Raw genomic sequence first — 13,299 nt, forward strand, 5'->3', positions numbered from 1 at the left:
CTTATATGTACATCGATATTTTTGGAAAAGAGGCTGCAACGAAGCAAAGCGGCCAGGTAGTGCAGTGGTAGAGTGAGCAGCTCGCAATCGGAAGGTTTGCAAGTTGGAGGTTGACTCAACCCACAATCCTTCCGAGGTCGATAAAATTAGTACCACTTTGTTGTGGGAAAGGCGCCAGTGATTACCCTATGAATAACCTTGCCATCTGCGATATGAATGCAGAATTTTCACCACTGGCTCAATGCTGTAGACGGGAGATGAGCAGCACCATTAATTGATATTTTATTGTCAAGTAAAATGTCAATGGAAAGAAATGTCAATGGAAATAAAATATCAATGGAAATGTTTCGATATAAAATAATTTGCATAAATTAAAGCAATATAAGCAATTCACTTCGAAACAACACGGATTTGGATATTGGATCGTTTAAACACAGTGGAACAGAGTTTTGATTTTACATATAATTTTTTCAAATTTACAATAAAAACATATTTTCCTAAAACAAACCTTTAAACACTTTAAAAAAATACAGAGATTAAACTGGTTTTATTGCATAAAAATCCACATTTGTTTCTGAAAACAAAGCGTAATATTGTACTGAAACGTTGTGCGGTTCTCAGGTGACTTTTCCCCCAGATCGAATACCGAAAACAAGCAACCCCAAATCACACATAAAGGGATTTTAAATAGTAGGGTGCTTTTGCGAAACAAAAACTGTGCATTTATAGCTGTATATGGGCAATCATTTCAACCGGAGATGTCCGGGGCTGAGCTTTGGAAATTATTTCTCTGCCCCCTTCCTCCACACCACATCCCTGCCCGATGCTGCTGGGAATTTCGGGAGATGGGTCTGGTGAGTTGGGGTTTAGGGGGCCTCTAAAGAGATTCCATAAGAAGTTAAGCCCTGGTTTTTCACATGAATTAAAATGTCCCAATGTGATGTCAAGTTAATCCAAAGGTTTTTGAAGAAACATGTTATTTCTTTACACTTTTCAATGTAAAAAAAAAGTATGTTTACAGTATCATTGGTTTGTTTTCCATGCACAGTATAAACGAGCATAATATATTCAGTATCGATTTTATGTTGGAATTCTCTACAGTAATTTGCAAATTAACCGCGACATTCCTGCATTACACACCATTTCCAAAATGTCAAAAGTTGTCTTAAGCCAGGAGTAGGCAACCTCCTGCCTACGGCTTCATTTGCTACAGTCCACAACCACACGAGGCCAACCATTTTAAAACAGCCCTCAAATGATCTTTATCCATCACTGCAAGCATCTTAGCGGCATCAAATTGGGACTTGGGGGTGATCTTTTCGACATGGCAAACACTGTTTATAGATTTAGCACGTTCATTCGCGTCTGTCACTGCAAGGGCCTCTTTGTACAAGGTGGAAAAAAGCCCATTGTATTCGGCCCCCAGCGAAAAAAAATAATGTTCACCACTGCTGACTTTAGCTCACACCAATGCACGCGTATTAATCAAGCTCATACGATGCATAGACCCACTCTGCTCTGGCAGAGCTGCACCTGTAACAAGGTCAAAAGCAAACGGTTGGGTCTCTCCGGTCATGGCAGAGATACAGATGAGATGATCTTGTTGCACTTCGCCTTGTTTCGTGTCGGCTGAGAGAGCCACCTTGCAGCCCAAGATGATTGTCGACACCATGAATGCAATGCATATGAAGGTCATCACAAGTATGACGATCGCGTACGTCTTTTTACCACATAGAACATTACATTTTTCCACATTTATCGTTGCAGTTGTGACCTGTTGTTTGTCTTTTTTGTGACCTATTGTTTCTTCCTCAGAAGTAATATCATCGTCGCCAATGCCGTTAATGTATTCATTGTTTGCTTCAGTGGCCAGGTCATTGTTAGGACCCTCAATCGTAGAATTTATCGTAGCAGTTGTGACCTGTCGTTTGTCTTTTTTGTGACCTATTGTTTCTTCCTCAGAAATATTTTCGGTAATGTATTCATAGTTTGCTTCAGTGGGGTCGTCATTGTTAGGACCCTCAGTCATAGAATGTATTTTTAATTTGGTCAAAGATGTCTGGTTGCTAAAATGAATATTTCTAGCATCAACTTGGCCGTGCTTGCTCATCACCGGCTGCACGTGTTGATGTTGGTCATCGACGAAAGTCGTGGGTGTTGCGTTCTTCTTCACACTCACATTCGTGGTGCTTGCAGTCACATGAAGCCAAACGCCCCAAAAAATGGCAACTGCGTACATTTGATGCATATTCCTTAGAGGTGCGCCTGTTAAAACAAGTCACATTTAAAGCACGTGTTAGCATTGTGTAAAGAGACAATGTCTGTTCAAGCATGCAACACGGCAATCTTGGCATGCGACGATGCGTGAATTGATTTTAAATGGATTCTTACATTCACAATGCAAGCGTTAAAAAAAATGTGTGTGTGTAAAATTTTAGTATTTTATATTCGTCGTGTTGGATGGGTAGAGCGGTAGAGCAGTGGTTAGTGCACTGCACTATAAACCAGGCAGCCTGAGTTCGATTCCCGGCTACGGTTAACATCAGTGGCGAGTGATACTTGAACTGGTCCTGCCTTCCACCCACCTTCACCAACCCGCACTGCCCAGCATGGTGAAGTATGATCAAATACTGCCATGGGGAGGCATTCATCCAGCAGTGAACGAACAAAAGGATACAAATTTCGATTTAAAGCTTTCGTGACTGCAGGGATTCATCTTCTTGGTTCTTTCGGTAAAGTCACGTAGAAGGGAAGTAATAAAATAATAAAAATAAAACATAATAAAATAATTCTCACGACGTTTCGGCTACAACGCAAGCAGCCGTCTTCAGGTGAAGAATGAGACACTGCCAAGCTTGGCGCTTATATATAAGCTGGGTTGGAGGTGGAAGAAGAGCGCCTTAACAAATTCCTCTTGATATGCACATTCTTTTGTTAAGGCGCTCTTCTTCCACATCCAACCCAGCTTATATATAAGCTCCAAGCTTGGCAGTGTCTCATTCTTCACCTGAAGACGGCTGCTTGCGTTGTAGCCGAAACGTCGTGAGAATTATTTTATTATGTTTTATTTTTATTATTTTATTACTTCCCTTCTACGTGACTTTACCGAAAGAACCAAGAAAAAGGATACAAGTCATGATATAAAGATGTAAGTAATGGTAAGTTGTATGTGATTGGTTCACATCAACGCAAGCCGCAGCGATAGCCACTTCACGCACCACAGCAAATAACAAATGATACTTTGATCAATTCGTGACTGCCAAATTGTGACCATTCGTAAAATCGTGATGGGGGGAGGAAACTGCGACATGCCTCTGTGAAACGTGAGACAGAGTGCAGGCCGTCATTGCTCTTTTTGTCGAGAGGTTGCGAGGAGTATTGAATCATTGTCAAGAACGACGACGAACAACCCGTTTCTTGAGTCGGGTGTATCGATGAGGCAAGCTCGGTGGATCACACAGATTTGTGAGACTCACAACGCTCCTGTGCTGCGAGGTGGCTCGGAGTTGGCAGTACTGGACGAGCAAATGATTGTGGAATCTGCCTGTGCGTGCGTGTGAGTGTGCTGCCCTCATATCGCTGGGGTTCTCTTGAGTATGCGAGTTTTTCTCCCGCATATAAAACACTCTTTTCACAGATATTGAACAAATATCCCATTGCAGGACTCTACCTGGAAAAGAGTCTTGAGACTCAGTGAGGCTCTCTCTGTTAAATAGATTGTATCAATATTATTATTACTGCATACCAGGATGAGAAAATGTTAACAATCAATTGCATATTTTGACGATATTGCATTGGCAGTGCTTCACAAACACAAATACTCAACAACTTCAATCGTCAACACCGATGTTTCTTTCTAGGCAATGGTCCCTCTTCAAAGCACGCAACATGTATACAGGGACTCCTCTACTTACGAACGAGTTAGGTTCCGGAGGTCTGTTCGTAAGTCTATTTGTTCGTAATTCCAACTTTTCTCGCATCGATTCCAAACGTTGCTACGGCATGCACACTAGATGCCACTGGTTCTTCACGCTCTGCAGATGTAGATGCCACTACCGCCAGTTGAACTTTCCAGAGTTGAACTTATGACTCTCGGTCCGAACAGGCAACTGGACATACAGACCAGATTTGTTCGTATCTCTGAAAGTTCATAAGTCAAATGTTCGTAAGTAGAGAAGTCCCTGTACAATGATTGTGCATGGTGGTGGTGGTGGTTGTTTGTGGAGAGCGGTAGTGTAGCGATTAGCGTGCTGCGCTACGAACCTGGCGACCCAGGTTCGATTCCTGCTCACGGCCAACACCAGTGACGATTATCTGAACCGGTCCTGGGCCTCCCCTAGGTCGACTCAGCCTCAAATTACTACCCAGTGCGATGTGTAAACATCGCCACTAGGGAGACAACGGCGGGTGGGCGTGGTGTTGGCCACCCACCCCCTCGTATTCCGTGCCGGCCTTCACAGGTACTCATTAACAGCACTAGCCCCAACAGTCTGTTACAGGCTATAAATGATCGATATTTGTCTTTGGTGGTACGCACCTGTATTCCAGTGGTACAGAGGTGGGGTAGTTGTATCACGAAGCAATCACCTTCCAGGACAGCACGCTGCGTGTAAAGAGATAGTAAAACATAGAGATTGCTGAACTGCGTGTGCAGAGTTTGCGGTGTCCAACTCCGTGTGTGTCCGAGCACTCACATGCAACATTTCTCAACAAGCAGCTGGCCAAGTATAGCAGGCAGTGGCGGATTAAGCTAGTGCGGGGCCTGTAGCATATGTGTCGTGAGTTCTACTGAGTCGCAGACGTCGTTCCTTTTAGAGGCATCACATTTATTTGTAACACCGTGACACAAAGGGGTAACTGCCCCTTCACCAGACACAGCCTAAGGTGGTGACCACCCAGCTAACTACAATATATAGAGGAGTTACTGCTACGAAGGGTCGGGCCCTCACTCGGGTCCGCGATCACGTGTTTGCCTCGTAGGACGTAGAGCTTCCAGCTTGAGACGTAGAGCTTCCAGCTTGTAGAATGCAGCTCTCCCCGTCCCTCTCAGGGACCCGCCTTATATCCCCCCACGGGTCGGGGCCGCTCCGCCCCTGGGCCCGCCCACCTTCTGGAGCCTTCTAGCTCCCCCTCGATCCCTCTCGAGAGCTCTCCCCGGACACGTGATCACCCCCTAGTCCCCCCACCTGGGGGCCTCTCTGTGGACACTCCAGATCACGTGTCTGCAGGGTCAACCAGAGTGTCATGGCCCTGGGCAACCCTGTCCTTGGGCTGACACTCTCCCGCTCCCCCTCGTGGGAGCCCGCACTACACGCCATGCGTGGTGCCCGCGTTATCCCAGCGCTCAACAAGCCCCGCGAGGGCTGGTACTACACCCGCCACGGGGTGTACGCGATGACGGTGCATCGCACGCCACGGCCCTTTTGGGCCGGCACCATACAGTGACATCCCCGATGTCACTACATATGTTATAAAGGGGCCCTAAATAACAAAAACGTATATATTAAAACAAAAATGTTTTACTTGCATAGTGAAGTAATTGGATTTGTTCATTTGCTATACAGCCAGACAATACAACAAATCGCTCACCTTAAACGCCCAGTTCATAAAAGTTGAAGGCAGTATAGTACTATAGGAATAGAGCAAGTGCAGAATCGCTGAACCGTAGCATATGTAGCTACTTTGGCTACGTGGATAATCCAGGCACTGATCGCAAGTGAAATATGGTCGTGATAAGAGTGGGCAAATAAAAACAGTACTTTGCACTATAATGCATTGTAGAATTGGAGTTAAAACGATTATGATGACTCATTTACCTTATTTTTATCCTGAATAAAATATATCCTGGAACATGGTTTGGTTCGTGCACTGTGCTACAATCTTAGCGACCTGCGTTTGATTCCCATTCACGGCTAATATCCGTGATGGACTGATGGGTGATATATGGACAGGTCCTGGGTCACATGCCCCATCTATTACCAACCCACACTGATCAGTGCAATTAAGTATGAAGAAGACGATCAAGCAGTAGACTGAGAAACAGTTATACATTATTATTATTTTGACAATTACAGTTCCGTATATTTCTTGTTAATTTTTATACAAATAACTCTCGTGAGGAAACACCATTCTGTGATCAATTCCAACTTGTATGACGACAACCACAAGACGACGACAACAATTTACAAAAACAGCAACCACGGCCACAACAATTGACTGCGGCCACAAATGGGACCACAATCAAAGCAGTGGCAACTACTACAAAACCGCCACAACAACAATGCGGCAATCGGCAATAGCCACCAACACGAGAACAAATAACAACAGCAAGCAAAAACACACGTGGGTCTTTACCAGGTGAGGCTCAGTATTTTCAGAAATATAGACGTGGAAAGATCGACAGACGAACGCTCCGTGCCGTTCAGTGGTCGATCCAGTCCCCATCCCCCCCCCCCAAAACCTCTCCTCTCTATCCGATCATAGCGCAAGTAGGGAAGACAGCCATCAATGCCCCCAAATCACCAGGCGCCCCTCAACTCCCCTCTCGGTTGCGTTATGCGCAGTTGGGATTTTGTTATTCGGCGTGTCGCGAATATCGAGGAAGTTGCAAAGTGAGAGGCATGGAATGAAAAGTTGGGCGAGAAGCACTGAAACAATGCATGACATCAACAAGGACTACCTCATAGATGTCAACCCGTTATGAGTGCCTATCTTATTACAGACCAATTCAGACACCTTATTGGTCACCCCGTGCCCCTTATAAACCTCAACGTTCATCCTGCAAAGTCCCATCACAAGGGAGAAACACAAACAAATAGACAAATTTATGTTGCCCGTTTTCAAACGGCTGTACGCCGAATCGACCTGCAAAACTAAATTTCCCTGTACAAGAATACGGATAAACCGTATGGGTTGACACGGTATGCGACCACAACAGCAACAATCATCACCGCGACTACAGTACCTGCAAGGTAAGGTAAAAGGTAAAAACAACGAGCATACCTTTACCCTACCTTTTACCTTACCACAATACAATCACTCTACCCTTACCTTTGACCCTTTAGCAAGGTAAGGTAAAAGGTCAAAAGCAACGAGCCTACCTTTTACCCTTACCCCATACAAATTACCCGATTACAGGGTAATTACTGGGGTACTACACATGAAAAAGGTTTATAGCAGGTAAATGCTAGGTAGAGTGCTTTATTCATATAGAATAGTCTTGATGATTCCAATTTTAAATGGAGGCCATGGACTGCGCCACGGAGCTTTTAGCGAGCGCTAAACATGGTATTTACTTGGCAATACTTTGCGCTACCTTTACCCTACCGGGTAATTCTTCCACGCTACCTTTACCCTACCCTTTACCTTACTCTTGGCATGTCGTCACCTTTACCCTAAAAGGCGTACATCACAAAGAAACGCATTATCAGAGTAATGAGGGCTCGGGGTGAGCATCTACATCATGGGACCTAATTTCCCATGATGTATTCATAGTTGTAAACAAAAAAAAACATTCCAACAAACGCCAATTAAATTACACTACTCTAATAACAATTTCAGCATTTTACAAATGCTTGTTTTTTTAAATTCGATTAATAGGGTGGAAATAATGTTCAGCCCACTGTCAATCCACTGCTGGACGAATGAAGACCTCCCCAGACCTTTCGGTCATGAGTGTTGTATGACCACGCTTCAGCACGTTGCTGGTGAGTGGTGAAACGGGAGGGGAACCCAGGACCAACACTCAGATATCGCTCAACACAAGCTGCTGCTGCTGTTGTTATAACTGTGGCCTGCAGGAATCAAACCGCGTCCATAGTGCAGGACACCGACCACAGCATCACCTTCTCAACGCGTCCGATCCACCCCTGTTTGAGACCGCACACGTGTGTTCGTTACAATGTCCATGTGGCAAGCACTTACCTTGTAAGCTTCAATCTGCTTTTTTTTTACTTGAGTGGGTAACCCGCAAATATAAGACCCAAGTACGTTCGGTTAAAAGAAGAATGTGGAGCGGTGCAGCTTAAACAGGCGAGCATCCACATGCGAATATTGAGCGTTCTTCCGCGGAGTAGCGATTTATAGCAAAAAACCACGAAGGCAGCCGCAGGAAGTTGCGTCCGTATGTAGAGCGCGCGCGTGTTTCCATACGTTGGTTCAATGCACGACATTTGCTAAATATCATATAGTGACTGATATTTAAAGTGTTATTTTCTGCCTCGTTTTACATTACTTTTTCACATATACAGTGCTGTGTAACAAAAAAGCTAGCAATACTCATCTCTAACTACCAGTTTTTTCAGACGTTCACACATGCTACCGTTTCGTACATGTCTGTATACCTCAATCCCCCATTGAGTCGGATATGCGACGTTGTATTGATGTTATACTGATATATTTATTGTAATACAACGCAAGTGTTAAAATGTGAGTGATATTACATGCTCTTAGGTTTTTCGGTAAAGTCACGTAGGTAAAAATAATAATAATAATAATAAAATAAATAATAAACAATAGCATTAATAATAAAATAAATAAAATACTAATTTTAATAAATTAAATTAAATAATTGTATTTCTATTATTATTTCTATTATTTTTATTATTTGTTTTTATTATTTATTTTTATTTTTACCTACGTGACTTTACCGAAAAAACCTAAGAGTATGAATCCTTGCAGTCATGAAAGCTTCAAATCTAGAATTGATATTACAGGGATTGTGCTTAAAAGGACAGCGCAATCACACTGATTTTACACCACCCATCACTTTAATATCGCGCCAAAGGAATTACGAGATGGGTACAATTATTGGTTGCACAAACGTGGCCCGTTTAACGTCAGACACGTGATCTACAGTATAAGTGTTCTAAATAAGCCTGAATAAGAAAATGCTCGTGAAGTGATTATTGGAAAATAAAATGACCCTTTAATAGCAAGATTACTCAGCACGAATAGTGTTACTAACTGCAGGTGACCGATTTAAATGGGCAAATAATACAGATTTATCTAACAACAATTTCTCAATGCCAATTGCTTCTCCTAAACAGATACAGACGTACAATATTTTAATAGCAATGCGTAAGTGAAACAGTACGCTACAAACGTTTTGGCAAATGTTTTCGAATAATCCATGGTTATTCACTCTGGGACTTAAGCGGACTTAGGAGATGACATGGTCCATTAAACCCCACGGACCACCCACACAACTAACTTTCATATGACCCCATGGGCAGTTTAGCATGTAAAAAAAAAGTACACAAGATTTTATTGATTCGGCAATTTTACTGTACGAAACGCATCCCTTTGCATTACAATGCTTCGATGCATAAGTGCGCACTCCATGTCTTTCCGACATGCGTTGTTGTCCCTGCATTCAAGGTTTCCAATTCCTTAATTTAATTTCATGGGACCCTTGCCTCTGTGTCCAAGGTTTCCCATGGCTTAAATCACTCTCAATCTGCTGAACGGTGTGAAGGACGCGCATTACCTTTCAGAGCAGACTGACCTTCGGTGTGGTTGTTAAACTCAAACGTGTATCCTGATAAATCCAGTGCTCCACATTATACTACAGCACACCTCACAGCATAATCCAGCTCAGTTATATTTGGCAGTATGATGGAAATGGCTGGTACTAAGCCATTCATGGCCAAATATTGCCACTCACATAACATAAATATGCAAGTGGTGACATATTTCAAGGCCATATCCTTAATACACCCATCAAACACCAATGTCATACTGGCAACAAGATGAAAAATAGAGGAATAAGCTTCATGGAGAACACAATTTTCTTCACAACTGACTGGTGGGATTTTAGCCTTTACTGCACATTGCAACGAGAAGAATTGTCCCATGTTGTCATTTGTCATGCAACAATATCCATGGCCATAATGTCATTACAGATTGTGTAGAGAATGATAACTTCTTAACAGTTTGTGAAGAGAATTGGCTCCTTTCAAATGTGCAATTTTATTTAATCCGAAGTTAATGTTATACTATAAGTTGACTTCAACTTCTAAAGGGTAGACGCTGGAAAATGAACTTTAGCAGTCAACATAACCTTTCAATGGAAAATGTTCAGTTCTGTTTGCTTTATGACAGTAAGTTATGACCACGCAAGTGCAGATTGTGAGTGTCAATGTTTCACAATGAGAAATGTACAGCATTGGTCAGTTATTTAACAGAATGATTACTTATTTAAACGTAATAACATGCATGCTATTAGCAAGGAACAGTAATGGAATTAAGTGTGATCTTAAGTGTTAAATGTTTAACATTGCTACATATCAGCCAACCGCAACTACAATTCTGAGAATACAGTGTGATGCGGTTGAGAATGTATTTCCCCCTTTTGCAAGCTTAGCATTGCCAATTTAAAAATTTGCGAAACAATTTTTTTTCAGATTTAACATACAAATTATTTTAATGCAGCTGCCATAAAATGGAGACACCATTTGGTCCGTTTCTAAAGCACCCTGATTAACTTCACTTAAGCTGTGTCACATTTTCACCCACGAGCTGATAATTGTGTATTGTTTGTATTTGGTAAATGCTCAGCTAATACGTTGTCCTCAGAGCCGTCGTTTGTGACGATTGCATTCTTCAGAGTGGGAAAAAATACACGCGGCAACTTCGTCGTAGCTGTCGGTCGAACTCATCACAGCAGCCCGACTCACAACCTCCTCAATCCTCCTGCTCTCAACACAAAGGAGCAGGACCACCGTCACTGCTAGGCGTCGTGTCTCCCGTAGCAGTCCCCCCCCCCTCCGTCTGGAACACAGCCATCACCTCTCTATTTGCGCGTTTGGCTACGTACGGTGCGAAAGAAGTTCAACGTACAGTACATCGTCGTCGTCTTCCCTCTGCCACCCATTCCCAACAGCAGCAGCAGCATTCCATCTGTACGCCCACGTTGGAGAGACACTCCAAAAGCCCGTACCGATGTATCGTGGCTTTCAAGAGGCACTGCATTGATGGGCTCCGTGCTATTAAAGTTACCGGTCATTCATGTCTGTGAAATATCGTAGCGCGTTACAAATTACGTTGGTTTTATTGCTCTGCAGTGACGTCAAAACGCAAGGATACCACGTTGCTGCAATTCAATTGCATTAATTATTCGTGAAGTAATTTAAAAGAACACAAACCAGTTCATTTTCTCTATTTTTCAACGTAAGTTGAAAAATACGCCTGTGCTGCACTTTAATCAACGTATTAATTCTAGATTTGAAGTTTTCGTGACTGCAAGGATTCATACTCTTTGTTTTTTTCGGTAAAGTCACGTAGGTAAAAAAAATAAATTAAATCACGACGTTTCGGGCGCAAGGACGCTTGTGTTGCGCCCGAAACGTCGTGATTTAATTTATTTAAAATGTTTACCTACGTGACTTTACCGAAAAAACCAAAGAGTAATCGACGTATTATCAATTAATATTACGTCACGCATCGAATCACGTGTATAGGAATTTGCGTTTTTAATTCATATTCCGTATAGTACTTTCTGTTGTATGTAATGGGATCACCTGACCCTTGCAACAACTCGAGTCCACGACATTCAACAAAATAAAAAAACGGATTCTGGACAACTCAAAATGCCTACCCGATCGCTTTCCTTGAACAGTTGGCGACTCAGTCTTGTCCTGTCAAGGGAGAAATATCAACGAGAGTTTCACAAGAGAAATATCAAGAAGAGCATACTGCGGCCCATTCTTTGCATTGCCCTATCTTTAAGAGTCACGAGAAAGGAGAATGGTAATGGTTAATTAATTTGGAATGAATATCGGTCCAATCACATTCCACCTACACATAGAAAAGGAGTGGGCGCTCTGACACTATATCTTTGTGGAAACTGGCAATTTGCCAGGTTAGCAGCTCACAAGCTGGGAGAGGGCAAATGGTGCCACCAATACAGTGTGATACAGCCTACAAATGGACAAGTCTTACGCGAAATGTGAGACTTGAGGATTTTAGTTCAGACGATTTACGCCTGTTGTAATGGCACTCAGCCAAAAACACGACACTCCTCCATTTGACATTCCTAACGCATTCAACTAAATTGGTCCATTATACTATTAACTATGCCCTGCTGTTTTTATGGTAAACAGATATAAGTGTCTAGCTGTGTTCAAATAAAAGCATATTGTGTTATTTAATTGTTGAGGGGTTTTTGTCAACAACAGATCTTTAAATATCACGTTAATTGGAAGCCACATTTTTGAAGTAATAACACAGCAGCGGTGGTGTGCTTTTTTTTTAAAGAAAGAGACATAACTGCGCTCTGTAAATAGGAGTTTAACATGTATTGCTGGACGATCAATTGAGTGTGAGAACTGTTTGATAAGGGTCAAGTTGGTGGCGGTGGTTTCCTGTGAACTGCAGACTTTTCCGTAAACCCTTGTCCAATGCGACCACGAAACTTATTTATTTTAAATCCCCCCCCCCCCACATCATGATTCATGCATTGTGAGTCAAAATGGAACACGACAGAATCCAAAATACCGTGTCTTATGAAATAAAAACTGTGACCGGTACAAAATAGATATTTTTTATGATGAAAATATCAGAACGTATTCAGAATACCATGTTTACTTTCGCCGTGTGCGTGCGCATGTTCATTGAAATGTAACGTGCCGAATTTTATAAGCGAAATATTTCGACAAAAAAAATAAAAGCACATTTTAAAACCGTGTTAGTGTTACACATAGCAAGCTCCAAAGTGCAGAGTGCCAAATGTGTTGCATCTCAGAAGCTGAACATTTCACAACAGTACATGCTCTCAATCATTTTGAGATGCAGGCAATTTTCTTTGGTAAACAGTTCGGTGGACTTCATTGAAAGCTCATTTCTGTAGATTGAAAACTCTTTTCTTTTAAACTTATTTTTGTGTATAGTTTGTTGTCCTTCCATCACATCTCCGATTTGCAGGGTTAGCTACGTACGATGCGGAAGACGTTCAACACACATCCATACATATTAATATGTTTCAGCTAAAATAGAGGCGATCGTATTGTCATGTCAGTCGATCCAAATGCCAAAAAGCCAGGCTATTTAATGACACCGCATAAACCAAACCCAACAACGTCTGTCGTTTGTGGGCAAAAAAACAGTCTGAAACAGAAATCAACTGTTTTTTTCCGTGTTTAGTCTGGGTAACCTTGGAGCTTTTATCAGATTGAAGGTCAACGTTTTTTGTTTTTACAAATTGTATATTTAAAGAATAATTTCTGTTGCAATATATTTCATATTTATCACGGCTGGCTACATACGGTGCGAAAGAAGTTCGTGTTAAAAAAAGTTAATAAT

The 13,299-nt window shown here is 42.2% G+C and overlaps 1 long non-coding RNA gene across 1 annotated transcript; it reads right to left on the reverse strand.

Moving 5' to 3' along the window:
• Positions 1-2,056: 2,056 nt before the first annotated feature.
• On the reverse strand, positions 2,057-7,979 carry LOC144932907 (uncharacterized). Its single transcript, XR_013636961.1, has 3 exons — positions 7,924-7,979; positions 4,538-4,603; positions 2,057-2,265 (listed from the first exon to the last, which is right to left on the reverse strand). It is a non-coding gene; the product is annotated as an uncharacterized LOC144932907 (long non-coding RNA).
• Positions 7,980-13,299: the final 5,320 nt, after the last annotated feature.

The sequence above is a fragment of the Lampetra fluviatilis genome, chromosome 6 (genome assembly GCF_964198595.1).
Source record: "Lampetra fluviatilis chromosome 6, kcLamFluv1.1, whole genome shotgun sequence".
NCBI lineage: Eukaryota > Metazoa > Chordata > Hyperoartia > Petromyzontiformes > Petromyzontidae > Lampetra > Lampetra fluviatilis.